Source organism: Scylla paramamosain, chromosome 14 (assembly GCF_035594125.1).
Source record: "Scylla paramamosain isolate STU-SP2022 chromosome 14, ASM3559412v1, whole genome shotgun sequence".
NCBI classification, from domain to species: domain Eukaryota; kingdom Metazoa; phylum Arthropoda; class Malacostraca; order Decapoda; family Portunidae; genus Scylla; species Scylla paramamosain.
In genome coordinates, this window is record NC_087164.1 from 24,969,923 (window position 1) to 24,984,384 (window position 14,462).

Consider the following 14,462-nt stretch of genomic DNA (forward strand, 5'->3'; position numbering starts at 1 on the left):
GGGCAGAGGCAGCCCATGCCTGTGCGGTGCCTGAGGATGAGGCACAACCTTACTGGCAAATTGTAACTGATTAACGAGCGCTGAGTAGACCACGAGAAGGAAGACGGACTGACATCCGCGTGAAGAAGGAATGTCGTAACCCTTCGGGGCGAGGTGGGAGAGGATAGATTATATACGGTGGCAGTGGAAACCCGATAGCTCACGGTGTTGTCTACTTAGACTGAGATTTATGTCAGGATACGTCAAGACCAGGATGACGCCGGCTTGGGCGGAGGGGTAGTAAGCGTCTCTGGACGGAATAAATCATCTTAATAGAAGAGTAGTTGCGAAAATGGCCTCTGGGTGGCAAGGGAACGACACTCAAACACCACTTAGGTGCATATTCGTCCGGGAGTCGCAGCAGATTCCTCGGACCCTCCCTCAAAGCAAATAAGAAAGAGAAAGTTTTTAACCTTTATATTTGGCCAACGCTCTGATTCTTGAGACAAGCATAAAACTGGACCTAGTTTCCCGAGTAAAAATACTTGTATTACTTAATCGCACGCATCTTTTTATATCCAAAGAGGCGTGTTACGCCAGCCAAAGCTTTTTATATTTATAAGGGAAGATAGATTGTCGCTTCTGTTGCACTTCTAAGTAAAGATAAATCTGAAGCGACACGTGTTCACGAGTGGATACCGCACCGTCACGTGGGCAACATTCTCCACACATATTCTTCCAGCGATAAGTAAACTACCAACGAAATTTGAAAAAAAACAACCAACATATTATTTACATTAAAGGTTTCATACATAGGAATGTTGCATCATCACAAAAACCTTGGCCTCTGTGTTACTTCTCCCTGGGTGGGGCTGGGCGGGACAGGGAGCTTGACGGGACACCAGAAGGTTTAACTATTTCTCGCCTCGCCTCTGCGAACAGTTGCACATGCACACACGCGAGATCCCGCGCACACACACACACACACACACACACACACACACACTTCACTTTTTAATGCTCATACACAGGAACATATACGTGTGTGTGTGTGTGTGTGTGTGTATATATAATATATATATATATATATATATATATATATATATATATATATATATATATATATATATATATATATATATATATATATAATGAAGGGAGGTTAGCGTGGGCAGGAGGCAGCAGGCTGTGGAATATTGGGGTGATGTAATAGCGGCGGCGCGTCGTGATGTTTCTGTTGTGTGTACAAAGGCTGGCAGATATCATTATCATGTGAAGTGAGTCATTTATTCCCCTCATTTACGAAACTGAATTTTGTTTTGCTTTTACTTTATTTGGCAGTGTTAGAGTATATTAAATTACCAATGTGGCGATGGTACTGACGAAAGATAACAGACACACACACGCACACACACACACATAAGAAAAGATTGGCTGAGACAAATGAGGAGTGCTGAGGGAAAAGGCAGCCTGCGTACTTTACAGTAGAGGAAGACGCAAACGAAGTACCAACAATAACAGCTGACTGGCTAGAGCTGTGGTGGACAGAGATCAGTAACCTGGCATGTCTACAGGAAAACAAAATGAGGACCAGAAACAGAAAGAAAAGAATCAAGGAATGTGTTGAACAATTATTGAGTTTACACGTTGAATTTGATGAGAGAGAGAGAGAGAGAGAGAGAGAGAGAGAGAGAGAGAGAGAGAGAGAGAGAGAGAGAGAGAGAGAGAGAGAGAGAGAGAGAGCATAAGAACATAAAAAAAAAAAAAAAGTAAGGGAAGCTGCAAGTCCTACATGTGGTTGTCCCTGAAAACTGAACAATAAACATTACTTCGCATAATATTTTGCTTTTTCTGCCCCCTGTGAGAATCGAACTCACGACCCCTGGTTTACAAGACCAGTGCTCTGCCCCTGAGCTAAGGAGGCAGAGATAAGGACATTAAGTTGACTAAAACTCTTACCCTAGAGTGGTTAATAAAATATGGTGGAAGCGGTAATCACGTTTGCAATGGAGGTGATCAATCATGAAAAATAAAAGACCGTCAAAAAAGCGGGAGAAAGCTGAAATGAGAACAGACTCACAGAAAAGGAGCGGGTGAAGCAAGAGATGAAAGTAGCGGTAGAACGAAAGATGTATGACTTAAAAAAAAAAAAAAAAAAAACTCACATTCGCTGGAGAAATCAAGGTAAGCAGAGGTTTTAAACAGGTAATCAGAATGAATGAAGGTGAGAAACCTTGAACGAGTTTGTTACTAATTTAAATATCTTGACACCTATCAGACATCAAGAATCCTGCAGAGTCTCAAGTTGACGTTAATTAGTTATTTAATTGGAGTCCAACATGGAGACTGAATTAAATGAACGTAAGATTTGATGTGTTCTATTTAGAGTAGAATTAGAGTAGGGAGAGAGCAAAACTAGATGACATTTGACTCACTGACAGTAATTTGACTCTTTAACTGTTCATTGGTACATCGCTCCTTAATCACAAACCTCTCTGGGACATTTTTGTTTTTGTAGATGCTGGATACTGAAAATGTATTCTTTTAATCCCTTCGCCTTTCTTTGGGTGTTTGTAAAGGTTCTGCGATGATTCAAGCGCTGTAAACTGTTGCACACCACAATGAATGGTAAGACTGGCATTTCAGTGGGCATTTTTTTATTAGATTTTTGTTGCCCTTGGCCAGTATCCTTCCTACATAAAAAAAAAAAAAAAAAAAAAAAAAAAATTGATGACATGATTCATAACAATACCATATAAACTAATGGCCTCCAATTTACAATGAAATATTACGGTTTCATCAGAAAAGTAAAATCAAGACGGCTATAAACGCGTACGGCATTAAATTGGCTAATACAAAGGTCATATTTAAACGCAGATAAGAACGTAATCTGGGAATAAATCACACTATTCAAAACGGTAAAAGCTGAACATGAAGTGTGTATTATTATTTATCTATTTATTTTTCTAGTTACCCTCAAGCACACCGGCAAATTACAGCAGTGCAAGGAGTAGCGGCAAACTGTGGGCTTCGTCTGAAAGTCTTCTGATGTGACGGAAGGTTTATTCCAGACCATCTCTCAACACTAAAAAACGAGAAACTTTGAACACAACAACGATACATTAATTTGGAATAAAAATGAAAGTAGTAAACATTGTCTGTGAACACACAAATGTAGGAAGGGAGCACGGTGAGTTGCGTCTCAAATTATTGCTTTATATTAATTTATTTAGCTTTTAATTGCATTTTGATTATATCAAGTTTTATAAATATTTATCATGAGACCGTTTGCACATTACAAAATAGAGCGATTTTAATTTTCTTAGTCTTTTTTTATACAGAAGAACTGAAGGTGTATTGTGAGGTTTTATCTACACTAAATATTTCTTTCAAAGATATTCTATTGAAATTAATTCTTTAATATGTATTAAGTGATTATACTATGTATGGCAAACATTTATATTTTCGAAGATAAGCGTAATATTGAATTTCTGAATTCATGGTTACATGTATGTGAGGTTATACGTATGGTAAGTCCTTCTTTGAAGACTTATTGCACAGAGGCTCACTAAAGAAAGTTTCATTGGGTATATAAAAGCGCAATTTGACAATAAAGTTATCTTACAAACTCTCTCTCTCTCTCTCTCTCTCTCTCTCTCTCTCTCTCTCTCTCTCTCTCTCTCTCCCTCTCTCTCTCTCCTTCAGTTGGCGTGGGTGAAAGGCCGCGAATATTGGTGTGGACGTGTTTATTTGGACGGCGGCGGGAACAATGAAGGGTTTACCTGGCAGCCAGAAGAGCTCAGGAATGAAAAGTAAGAAACCCTTCAGGAGGAGTGGTGGTGCTCGCCACCCTCGCCTGCCCAAGCACCAGCCACGCCCACCAGGGGGAGACTGAGTACTGCACTGATAAGGAGGAGGGGAGATATGCAGATGAGAGAGGGAGGGGTATATGAGATAAGCATCCATGGCAATCAACGACAAAAGTGGTTTTCGAAAAACAAAGATTATAAATGTAATGTTCCTTCATGGATTAGACACACGCACGCACACACACACACACACACAAAAAAAAATCCTAAATGTGTGTGTGTGTGTGTGTGTGTGTGTGTGTGTGTGTGTGTGTGTGTGTGTGTGTGTGTGTGTGTGTGTCTAAAACTTTTATAATCTTTATGCATATTTAAACTTGATATATAATTCGTTCTCCTCTCTGACCCGCCAGCGAGAGTGTTGCCAGAACGGAGCACCAGTGGCAGGTTCTGTGTCATGGCGACTCGACCAACTTCATTCTGAGAACTAATTAGCTGCTTTAAGGTACAGTGACTCCTCTCCTAAGTATATATTCCGCAAAGACCAGAATTATGCAGAGGAAGGATAAGCGAGACTAGAAAGGTTTGCTGGTCACAGTATTTACCCCCAGTGACCTTGTTGTATGTCAAATTAATTATACAACTTTTATGGAAATTAACCCAGTGATAATTAGTCAAATATCTTCTCCTCTAATTCTTCTTTCCCTCTCTTAATTCATTCTTCCTCACCGTCTATTCATTACGTTTTTTTTTTTTTTATCTTTTTCCCTCACTTTATAATTTTCCTTTTGACTTCACTTACGACAAGAAACTCTGTTGTTGTCTCGTTGTTCATTGTTACGTCATATGTTGCCTTTCTCTGCCCCTTCCCTGGCTCGCCCTTATCCTTGTCTTACAACACATTTATTATCGCTCCCAGTCCAGTCCAGTTCACATTGGGCGGGGTGAGCGACACTTGGCGTGCCAATCCCACGCCATCCTGACAAATCCCTCTTGCCCGTCTCGTCCTCCTTTCTCTCCTCCCTGATAAAGCTTGGAGTCGCGACGCAAAGAAAGAGTTCATCTTGATCCTTCAGTCCTGTATGTACAAGCTATCAGATGCCTTGATGACGCACATCTATTACTCCCCAATATGTAAACAAATAATAAATAGTCTATATTGAAGTGCCCTCCCTGTCTAGCTATACAAATAATTATCATCCAACACTGTATTACATGTGTTATAATGAACCAGGAAAATTTACTTGCCATCTATCATTAGCCACGAGTAACTTCTACATCAACAACAAAAACAATAGCAACAACAGCAACAACAATAACAAGAACAAGAAAAACAACTACACTACTACTACTACTACTACTACTACTACTACGAGGAGGAAGAGAAGGAGAAGGAGAAACATATCAAGTGATACATTTGAAAGACAGTGATGGATGAGTGATGCTGGGTGAAGGCAGCATGCATCACTTTCCACTCTTTAATTCTGATGGCACGAATGTTCCTTGTGGGTGCGTACTATTACAACCCCGCGTGGAGCGCCGAAACAGTTGACAGTCTATCATTTAACTTTAGCATCATTCAAGGCTTTCTGCAATACTGCTAACACTAATTCTGCTGTCAGCCTTGCAAAACGTCTCCTTGATAAATGTTTTGCGACTTTTTTGTTTAAATATCTAGATAATAAACAGAATGCTGAGAGATGACGTGTGGTAAAGAGTATACTGTGTCAGTCTCAACTATGCTCAGTTTACATTGGCCCCAAGTAACGATATCATAAAATCTAATGAATTTCGTGTCCATAAATCAAATACAAATTATGGACTAACGAATTGCTGTATATTAAGAGGACCAAGAAGAACTGAGGATGTGATGGGGAGGGAGTTACCAATTTCTTACTTTATGCTTTAAACATTTGATGGAAAACGAAATCACCAATTTGAGCAACAGTATAAACTTATCGTTACTAAGGGCCAATTATTATTATCATATGCTTTTAAATGCAAAGATTTCCAGATTACTGAGAAATGCATCAATTATACGTCCCGCGTTGAAGAGACCAGCTTTGTTTTGTTTGGCGCGAGGGACGTTACGGAGGAGACTCGGTGGTGGCGAAGCGAGTACCAAGGAGAGAACGTGTATGTATATATGTAGGTTTGCGAGGTGAGCGGTGTTTTGTGGGAGATGGTAAATAAATAGTCGATGATGTAAAGGATATTAATAACTTCATCGAGCTCCAAATTTCCGTAAGGAGAATCACTTCTTGATGTCGGCACACGAGGCACAAGGGAGTAAGTACGTAAAGGAGCTATAAATGGCTGAATACTCTTTTCTTGAAGGGATAACCGCGTATGGACCGAGTGGCCATAGGAAGGGTAATGGTGTCTGCCTCTCAGCATGGAAAAAAAAACAAACGTGTGGATCACGTCGAGGAAGGTTCCCGAGGTGTGTCGCACTCTCGTGATGGATTCCGCTCTGGCTGGCTATGAAAGTTTGCAGCTCCACATCATAGCAAACACTTACACGTCAACATACTATTGCAGTAAACAGCTAGTACTGCACAATATTCGTGAAAACACGATATTTAGCAGAATGGATGATGCGATACCCATCTAGTATAACAAAATATTAAATTTTGCTTTTTGTTCTGCTCAGCATATACAACGATTCGAGTCCAAGCCGAGGGCAGAATGTACTAAAATTATAATCATATCAATCTCGCTTTGGGGAATTTCATGCACAAGAAGTCACAGTCTGGCAATGTCTTTAACAAGGGGAGGAGACAAGCTGTGCAATGCGTATCCCACATGTAGCCTTACTAAACCACTGCAAGAAGGTATCGGTGTGTGTTTATTCTCCAAGGAAGTGACAGTTAACAAAGTCGAGTGTTTTTACTTCGCTTTTACCAAGATATGGTGCCACTAAGACGAGAAGGTTACTTTGAAGCACATACGTACAAAAGACAACCTTACTTCTCTTAAGTGAAGCTCAAATGGTTTTCCTCTAACACAGACCATAATTCGCACTATATGCTTGTATGACACATTAAGGAAGCGACAATCATAAAATGACCAATTTTCAGTGTTTACTGCGTCATTTACAAACAGAGAGATGGGCTTTTAAACCAGTATCAGTTCAGTTTATATGAGCTGTAAACAACGTAAGTGAATGAAAGAGGAGGAGGAGGAGGAGGAGGAGGAGGAGGAGGAGGAGGAGGAGGAGGAGGAGGAGGAGGAGGAGGAGGAGGAGGAGGACGAAGAAGAAGAAGAAGAAGAAGAAGAAGAAGAAGAAGAAGAAGAAGAAGAAGAAGAAGAAGAGAGAGAGAGAGAGAGAGAGAGAGAGAGAGAGAGAGAGAGAGAGAGAGAGAGAGAGAGAGAGAGAGAGAGAGAGAAAGGGCCATCATACAAACCAAAAGAAAGAAGAAAAAAGGGACGGGAAAACAGACAGAGCTGCAAAGAGACAAGCACAATGGCTGACTGAAAGACGAAAACAAACAGGCAAGCTGGCAAAAGGACAGGCACACAAAAACACACTGATAGGCAAACAAACAGAAACAGATAGACAAACAGACAGACAGACAAACACCCAGACAGACAGGGAAGTAAACTCAGGCAGTGAGAGTATTTAGGTTTAAAGCACAATTTTTTTCCCCTTCCTTCAAATGCTGGTGCATGTAACTTAAACTAAACTGTGTAAACAAGACGCGACTACCACCACCAAACACACCACAACCACAACCACAACCACCACCACCACCACCACCAACTCCACCTCCATCAAGCGCACACATCATAAAATTCGCTGGCTTTTTCACAATTTTCCCAATATACCACTACAATCCCTACCACCACTGCAAACGCGGCCAAGAACACTAACAACATCACCTACTACCGGTACTACTACTACTACTACTACTACTACTACTCGCACTACGATGTCTTTGTTGTTTTAGAAGTTGTTACTGTGACCCTTGCTGCCGCTGTTGGTTTCACTGGTACAGTAATAACAATAACCTCGCCACTTAACTATCAAAACAATACCACTACCATCAACAACGACAAAGAGAACAACAGCAACAACAACAACAACAACAACAACAACAACAACAATAACAACAACAACAACAACATGCATGTAATCATTGTCGCGTAGTCGTTCAGATCGTTTTCTCCGTCACGCGTCACCAGACACTCGTGGAGGGGTGACAATCCCGCCCGGGGAGGAAGGAAGAGGAAGAAAGGACAAGCAGGAGGGGGAGAGGGGAGGTGTGGGTGTTCGACTTATTGACCTACATGCGAGATAGGCAGGCGGGCCTTCTGAGACATCCTGTTCGTACTTCCTCCCTCCCTCTCTCTCTCTCTCTCTCTCTCTCTCTCTCTCTCTCTCTCTCTCTCTCTCTCTCTCTCTTACACGCACACAAACACACAAACAAATCGTCAGACAAAACAAACACTCACACGCTCATCGCAATTAATGTAAACAAAGTGAAAAATTTTATTTGATATATGCAAATGTGCGTATAGAAAACTATTTATACCCACAAATGAATCAACACACACACACACACACACACACAGTGGTGTACACGTCCTTGTTTTGTCCCTTACCACATGCTTGTTTTCATCCTGCGGTCTGGATCTCGGCAGTTTTGATCCCTGAGTTGTTGTTTTGGTGTGTTTTCTGTCACGCCCCAGCTGTGATAACTGTCAGCCAGTCTCTGAAGCATGACGCTTCCGCGGCAATAAGAGGGAGGGAAGGAAGGTCGAATGGGAGGAGTGGCTGACATGCAGAGCGTGACGTAGTGGAGCTGGCGGGAGAACATGTGGCGGGGGATGGCAATGGGATGTATACATGGTACATATACATACAAAATTATTTGTATTTCCTCATCAGCCTTCCACAGAACACATTTACACCGACACGGATACTTTGTGTTGCTTTGAAATTCATGATCTAATATTTCGCTAGCGTGAGGCTTTCTTTAGTAAACGTTTTCTTAAACCATCGACACAGATACGTATCCCTGATCGCGGGCTGAAGGAAACACTTTGTTGCACATCATGATCATAGGAGTCACTGCTCAGGAAAAACTGACACACACACACAGACAAGAGAGAGAGAGAGAGAGAGAGAGAGAGAGAGAGAGAGAGAGAGAGAGAGAGAGAGAGAGAGAGAGAGAGAGAGAGAGAGAGAGAGCAGCCACATGAACATCAGTGTCCTAGCTAGATTATTTTCAAGTCTAATCACACGCGGCTGACGAAATCGAGCAAGGTTAAAGAGGAAATGGTGGAGCAACTTTTTCTCTAAGGCGTCCATGGAATTACATCAAGTACCTGCTTCACTACCTAACAAAATCCAAGATAAAACACGAACCGATAACTCGTATGTGAGATGGAACAAAATACATGTAATTAACTAAATGCTCGTAAGATCGTTTCATGAAAATATTACATCAACTTTGAAAATATTACATCAACTTTCCTCTTTTTTTTCCCCCTCAAGAGAGACGGTATGGCTGGCTCCATTAAAATCATTCATTTCGTCGCCTCTAACAAAACAACTTCTGAGATGGGATTACTTTTTTCAAGATAGCACTCCAAAACTTAATTAAGCGCTCTAAAAGTGGTCTGATCAAGCAGCTGTAAAGAAGAGGTGACGTTTTTATTCAAGTAAGAAAACTATTATTAAGAGAGCACAGCATTCTCCCCCACCATCCTTGATGCCTCGGTGCACTGTTTTTGGGAACTTCCACATTTTTGTTACGTCGAGCTATAATTTCACTCTAACACCATCTTTGCTGGAGAGAGAGAGAGAGAGAGAGAGAGAGAGAGAGAGCGCACGTGCTAGTCACCAGCAGAGGGAGATGAGTGTCCGAATGGAGAGAATGGTCCCGGGCTAAGAGGGTAGGGCAGGGCAGGGACTGTGTTGGGAGGAGGTACTTGGGGCCTGACCTGGTTATGCCTTATTAAAAACTACTCCACATGACTTGTTTCGAGCACAATGAGGACGAACACTCAGCACGGACTCGAGGCTGCCTTGGCCCCATCTCGGAGGGATACAGTGCGGGATTCTGACTTCTACGGTAAGCAAGACTGACCAAAATTATATTGAAAGTCTCTTGCTCACTAGTCGACAGGTAGATGTAAGTTCTGACACCTGGGCATGCCAGTACCCTGGGGCACCTGGAGAAGTGGTATGTAGGTACCGCCGCCTTGTGTTACCCTGACGTGTGTCACTCCCGCAGCCAACAAGATGTCTTTCTAAATCTGCCGTGTGGCAAAGTTGCGCCATGTTACGCGATGACAGACTTTTTTGTTTATATATGTTTATATAAATAAATAAATAAATAAATAAATAAATATATATATATATATATATATATATATATATATATATATATATATATATATATATATATATATATATATATATATATATATATATATATATATATATATATATATATATATATATATATATATATATATGTGTGTGTGTGTGTGTGTGTGTGTGTGTGTGTGTGTGTGTGTGTATAAAGGAGAAAAAGAACATAAGCGATGGTACAAGAAACTATCAGGCCTTTATAAAACAAACCTACTGCTATTTACCTATTGTTCTTATTTATAAATTCATCTAGTCTTCATTTAAATCACCTTACTGACTCAACACTAAGAACCTGAATACTGAGCATTCCTGTCTCTTTCAGAATAAATCTCTCTCCAGCTCTTTTTAAATCTATGAAGCTTGAACTCGTTACAGTCATATCCTGATTAATAATCCTAACAACCTTGTCTACATCTATCTATCTATACCTATATCTATCTGTCTATCTCGTTACAGTCATATGCTGATTAATAATCCTAACAACCTTGTCTACATCTATCTATCTATCTATCTATCTATCTATCTATCTATCTATCTATCTATCTATATATATATATATATATATATATATATATATATATATATATATATATATATATATATATATATATATATATATATATATATATATATATATATATACTTTCCATACGAATAATTTTTCAGTGTAGGTGCTTTTTTGAGGTTGAACACATTGGGTATTTATTTTGTGAGTGGTGCAACATTCTTTTTTATGGTACTGTGACAGAAGACATTGAACGAGGTCCTGTCATTAATTATGGCAATGTTAAGCACAACACACACGAGTGACACGCATTGGTAATCATTCATCAGAAATACGATGCAAAGGCGTTCCATTTCTTACCACAAGTGGAGTAAGAAAAATGATACAGCCAATATAGCTTCCTTGTACGGAGCCGTGTATTCTACGGACGTTCAAAGGAACACAACGTTCTTGTTATTGGCGATGAATATGTGTTCATTGTGTGTATGAAGCGAGCATCAGCAGCACAGCAGTACTTGGCACCGTCTCGACTCGTAAGCCCTGTCTCGTTATCTCGATTTCGCTCCTCACAACACTCCATTACTGGTTAGCCACGTGAGGCGCCTCGTGCACCGTGGCCTCTGCACATTACACGCCACGCCTTCTCCCTATACCTAAGCACACACCAACTTGTAGATTACCAGGGAAAATGTTCACACAACTTTATAAGTAAAAATTCACTTTCCTATAAGTTACGTGCGAGGTTTTGTCAGATTCTTTATAGTAAGTTTTAAACTGAACCCTACATCGTAGTGTACTCCGAATTATATAATTTCTGGTGTTTTACAGGGAACTAAGAATTCTTTTCGTGCGGTTTTTTTGAGGGTGGAATATTTCATATTACGTGATTGACATTACCATCACCATCTTAAAAAAATTCATCTGTTTCTGGGGCGCTCTTCCTCATGATATAGTACTGTTTGCCATCAAATTACATGTTCACTTAAAAGATTCACACGAATCTTCGGCGTGCTGTAAACAACACAGGTAAGGACTAGTATGATATCTCCTCTCACTGGTGTGCCTGATCTGCCCACAACACCAACTCCTGCACCGCCAGTACTCACCAGCCCAGCGTCGTGCGCCTCGCCTGTCGTGATGGACTTCACCTCCTGCAGAGACACTCGCCCGAAGTCACTAACTCCTTGCCACGTCTTAAACTTGGCGGTTCCAGGGAGACTACCCAGAGTTTGGCTGCTCATAGCCTCATGTAGTGTTCCGCGTGCCCCCGCGCGGGCACGGTTCTCTCAGGGCAAGACTCTTTCCATAATGTATCGTCGCTCAAAGACGTAGCCCTCGCCGTGTTGCTCTAAAGCATCAGACGAAGATTTATAACGATCCCGCCACAGAGAGGACAGGCGGAGCTGATCAAGTTTCGTGTTTTATTGAAAAAAATAGCAGGGCATAATTACTGTACTTGTGCCGAAATATAAACACTTAGAGATCTCAAGGCAATACGCTTAATCATCGTTCAGGCTGCCAACACCATCGCTGCCGTTTCAGAATGCACCATGCGCCCAGATCCGCCACGGGAGAAAAAGTTTTGCTTGTTTTGTCAGATATAAAGATCTGTGCAAGGCGAGTAATTCTGTTTCCGCGATTAAATGAATGAAAAAAAAAGCTCCTCGTCATGTTACTATGATTGTGAGATGAGGAAACGTACAACATATGCCAATTATTCATCACATACTAGAAAAATCAGGGTTCAACAGTGTTATTGCTCCCATATTACAATGACTTTAAGTAGGAAGTAACGCTGCATTCCTAACAGCTTGTGTGATCGTATCTTTACAGTGAGAGAAAAAAAAAACAATAAATAGAAATAAATAAGCTGGCTTCGCAGCATGTACTTGGTCTGTTAATTACTCGCCATGTAACTACTACGCCCTTGATTCATTCATTCCCGCCCAGTGAGTATCTTTTCCTCTTCCGAGCATCGTCTTCCCGCTAGCGTGAGGGGCGGCTGGTGGGAGCACCTCTAGTGCGGCGGGGCACAGCTGCCAGGCCTCAGGGACCCGTTATCTGGAGCTTCACTCATCCCATTCAGCGAGGACCAGTTATTGCTTGACAGGGTTTTAAGTCCATTTCTTACTAAACGCAGATGTCTGGTGACCCGCTGTTCACCTTTGAAGTAGCAACAAAAAATTCAGAGACGAACTAACAGAGCTATCTTGCGCCTTGCTCCGAGCGTTTGAGATTCTTGCAAAACGTTATAGATTAGGAAGGTGAGACGATCACTTCACGCTCCTCTCATTGCATATTGCATTACTCTACGGGAGAGTGGAAGGTGTCCTCGTCCCTGGCACTCGCTTTTCCTTGCCTAATGCGATGACCTTTGTGCCCGCGCCCGTCCCCTTCCCTGTGCTTAGGCCCCGCCCCACCTGCCCCTCCCACTCCCTTCTCTGCCAACCGACGTACCGAAGTGGATCCTTCACTTCCTACTACCCCTGCTCGGCCCCTCCGTCACTGAGAGACGGCCCTTCACTGGCGCTGAGGTGCATGTTTCAAAGCTTCGCTTTCATTCCTGGTAAAACCATCATTGGAATACTGTTTGGAACATTAACTTCCTGTACCAAATGAAACACAAACATAGTGTTGCGCCACACCTTCATATGCAACATGAAGAAACACAATGAACACTCGCTAACACTGGACACTACCATGCAAGCTGCCGCGTCGGGGAGGTGTTGCTGCCCCTTTCACGGAAATATAACCAGCGGAGGCTCCTATGGATCCCGAGCACGGCTGCCTATCATCCCAACCAAGGACTTGCCTTCATACACCACCGCCTTGTCATTACATCTCCCCTGCTACTCTGTTATGCATTCTGATATCGTCACAATGGAGAAATAACAGACAAAAGAAAATATAGTTTTATTACAACAAAGAGTATTTATTACAACTACAACAATAGCATCCATCCATCCACCTCTCACCCACCCCACCCCACCACCCATAACATTCACTACAACTGCCCAACTACCACAACCATGACCTCCACCACCAACAACTAAAGATCCTTTTCGGTATCTCCTCCACACCCAAGAGGAAGAGGCTGGTGGAGTGAAGGTTCACCCCTCCCAACCCCGTCCCGTCCCTCCACCCTTCCGCCGCCCACGAGCCGGAAAACCCTCCTCCTCCTCCTCCTCCCCCTCCTTGCCACCTTCCACAAGTATCTCCCTTGCCAGCTCAGAACTTCATGGAGGAAGAGGAGCCCACGGAACCTTCTCCTCCAAGAACTATTGGTAATGGGGAAAGATCAAAGAATATAAAAAGCATTGTAAAATTTTCTTTCTTTGACAATGAGTGTAACTGTGACGAATCTCTGCATTTTCAGTATTTTTGGTATGGAAACTGATAATTATCATTGTTTATTCTTTCAGTGTGTGTGTGTGTGTGTGTGTGTGTGTGTGTGTGTGTGTGGAAGTATACGTAGTTCATACTTCGGTAATACAGCGGGAAAAAGTATGCGCAATGATTATTTAATGAACCACGGCTGCTGTCTCAAAGTATCTCCGTGAAGCATCGCAATTTATGTTACGCAGAATGCAGTGGTGCGCACAGATCTTTCTCTCTGAGCCACCACGTAATATGTATAATCTCGAGGAAATGAGAGGGCGTGGGGATAGGAAAATTAATTATCAAAGTGTGGCCTCTCTCTCTCTCTCTCTCTCTCTCTCTCTCTCTCTCTCTCTCTCTCTCTCTCTCTCTCTCTCTCTCTCTCTTCTTTTTCCTTTCAAGGATTTCTGCT

At 41.8% G+C, this 14,462-nt stretch overlaps 1 protein-coding gene and 1 non-coding gene across 3 annotated transcripts in view; both read right to left on the reverse strand.

Annotated features, from left to right (window-relative positions):
* Positions 1-11,938, reverse strand: part of LOC135107057 (uncharacterized) — a 57,788-nt gene extending 45,850 nt beyond the window's left edge. The window contains exon 1 of one of the 2 annotated variants that reach the window (XM_064016659.1): positions 11,779-11,938. The gene's annotated coding sequence lies outside the window, so the exon portion shown is untranslated. The remainder of the gene's footprint in view (positions 1-11,778) is intronic. The other variant, XM_064016660.1, reaches the window with a different exon arrangement.
* Trnat-ugu (transfer RNA threonine (anticodon UGU)) lies at positions 1,832-1,903 on the reverse strand. Its single transcript has one exon. It is a non-coding gene; the product is annotated as a tRNA-Thr (tRNA).
* Positions 11,939-14,462: the final 2,524 nt, after the last annotated feature.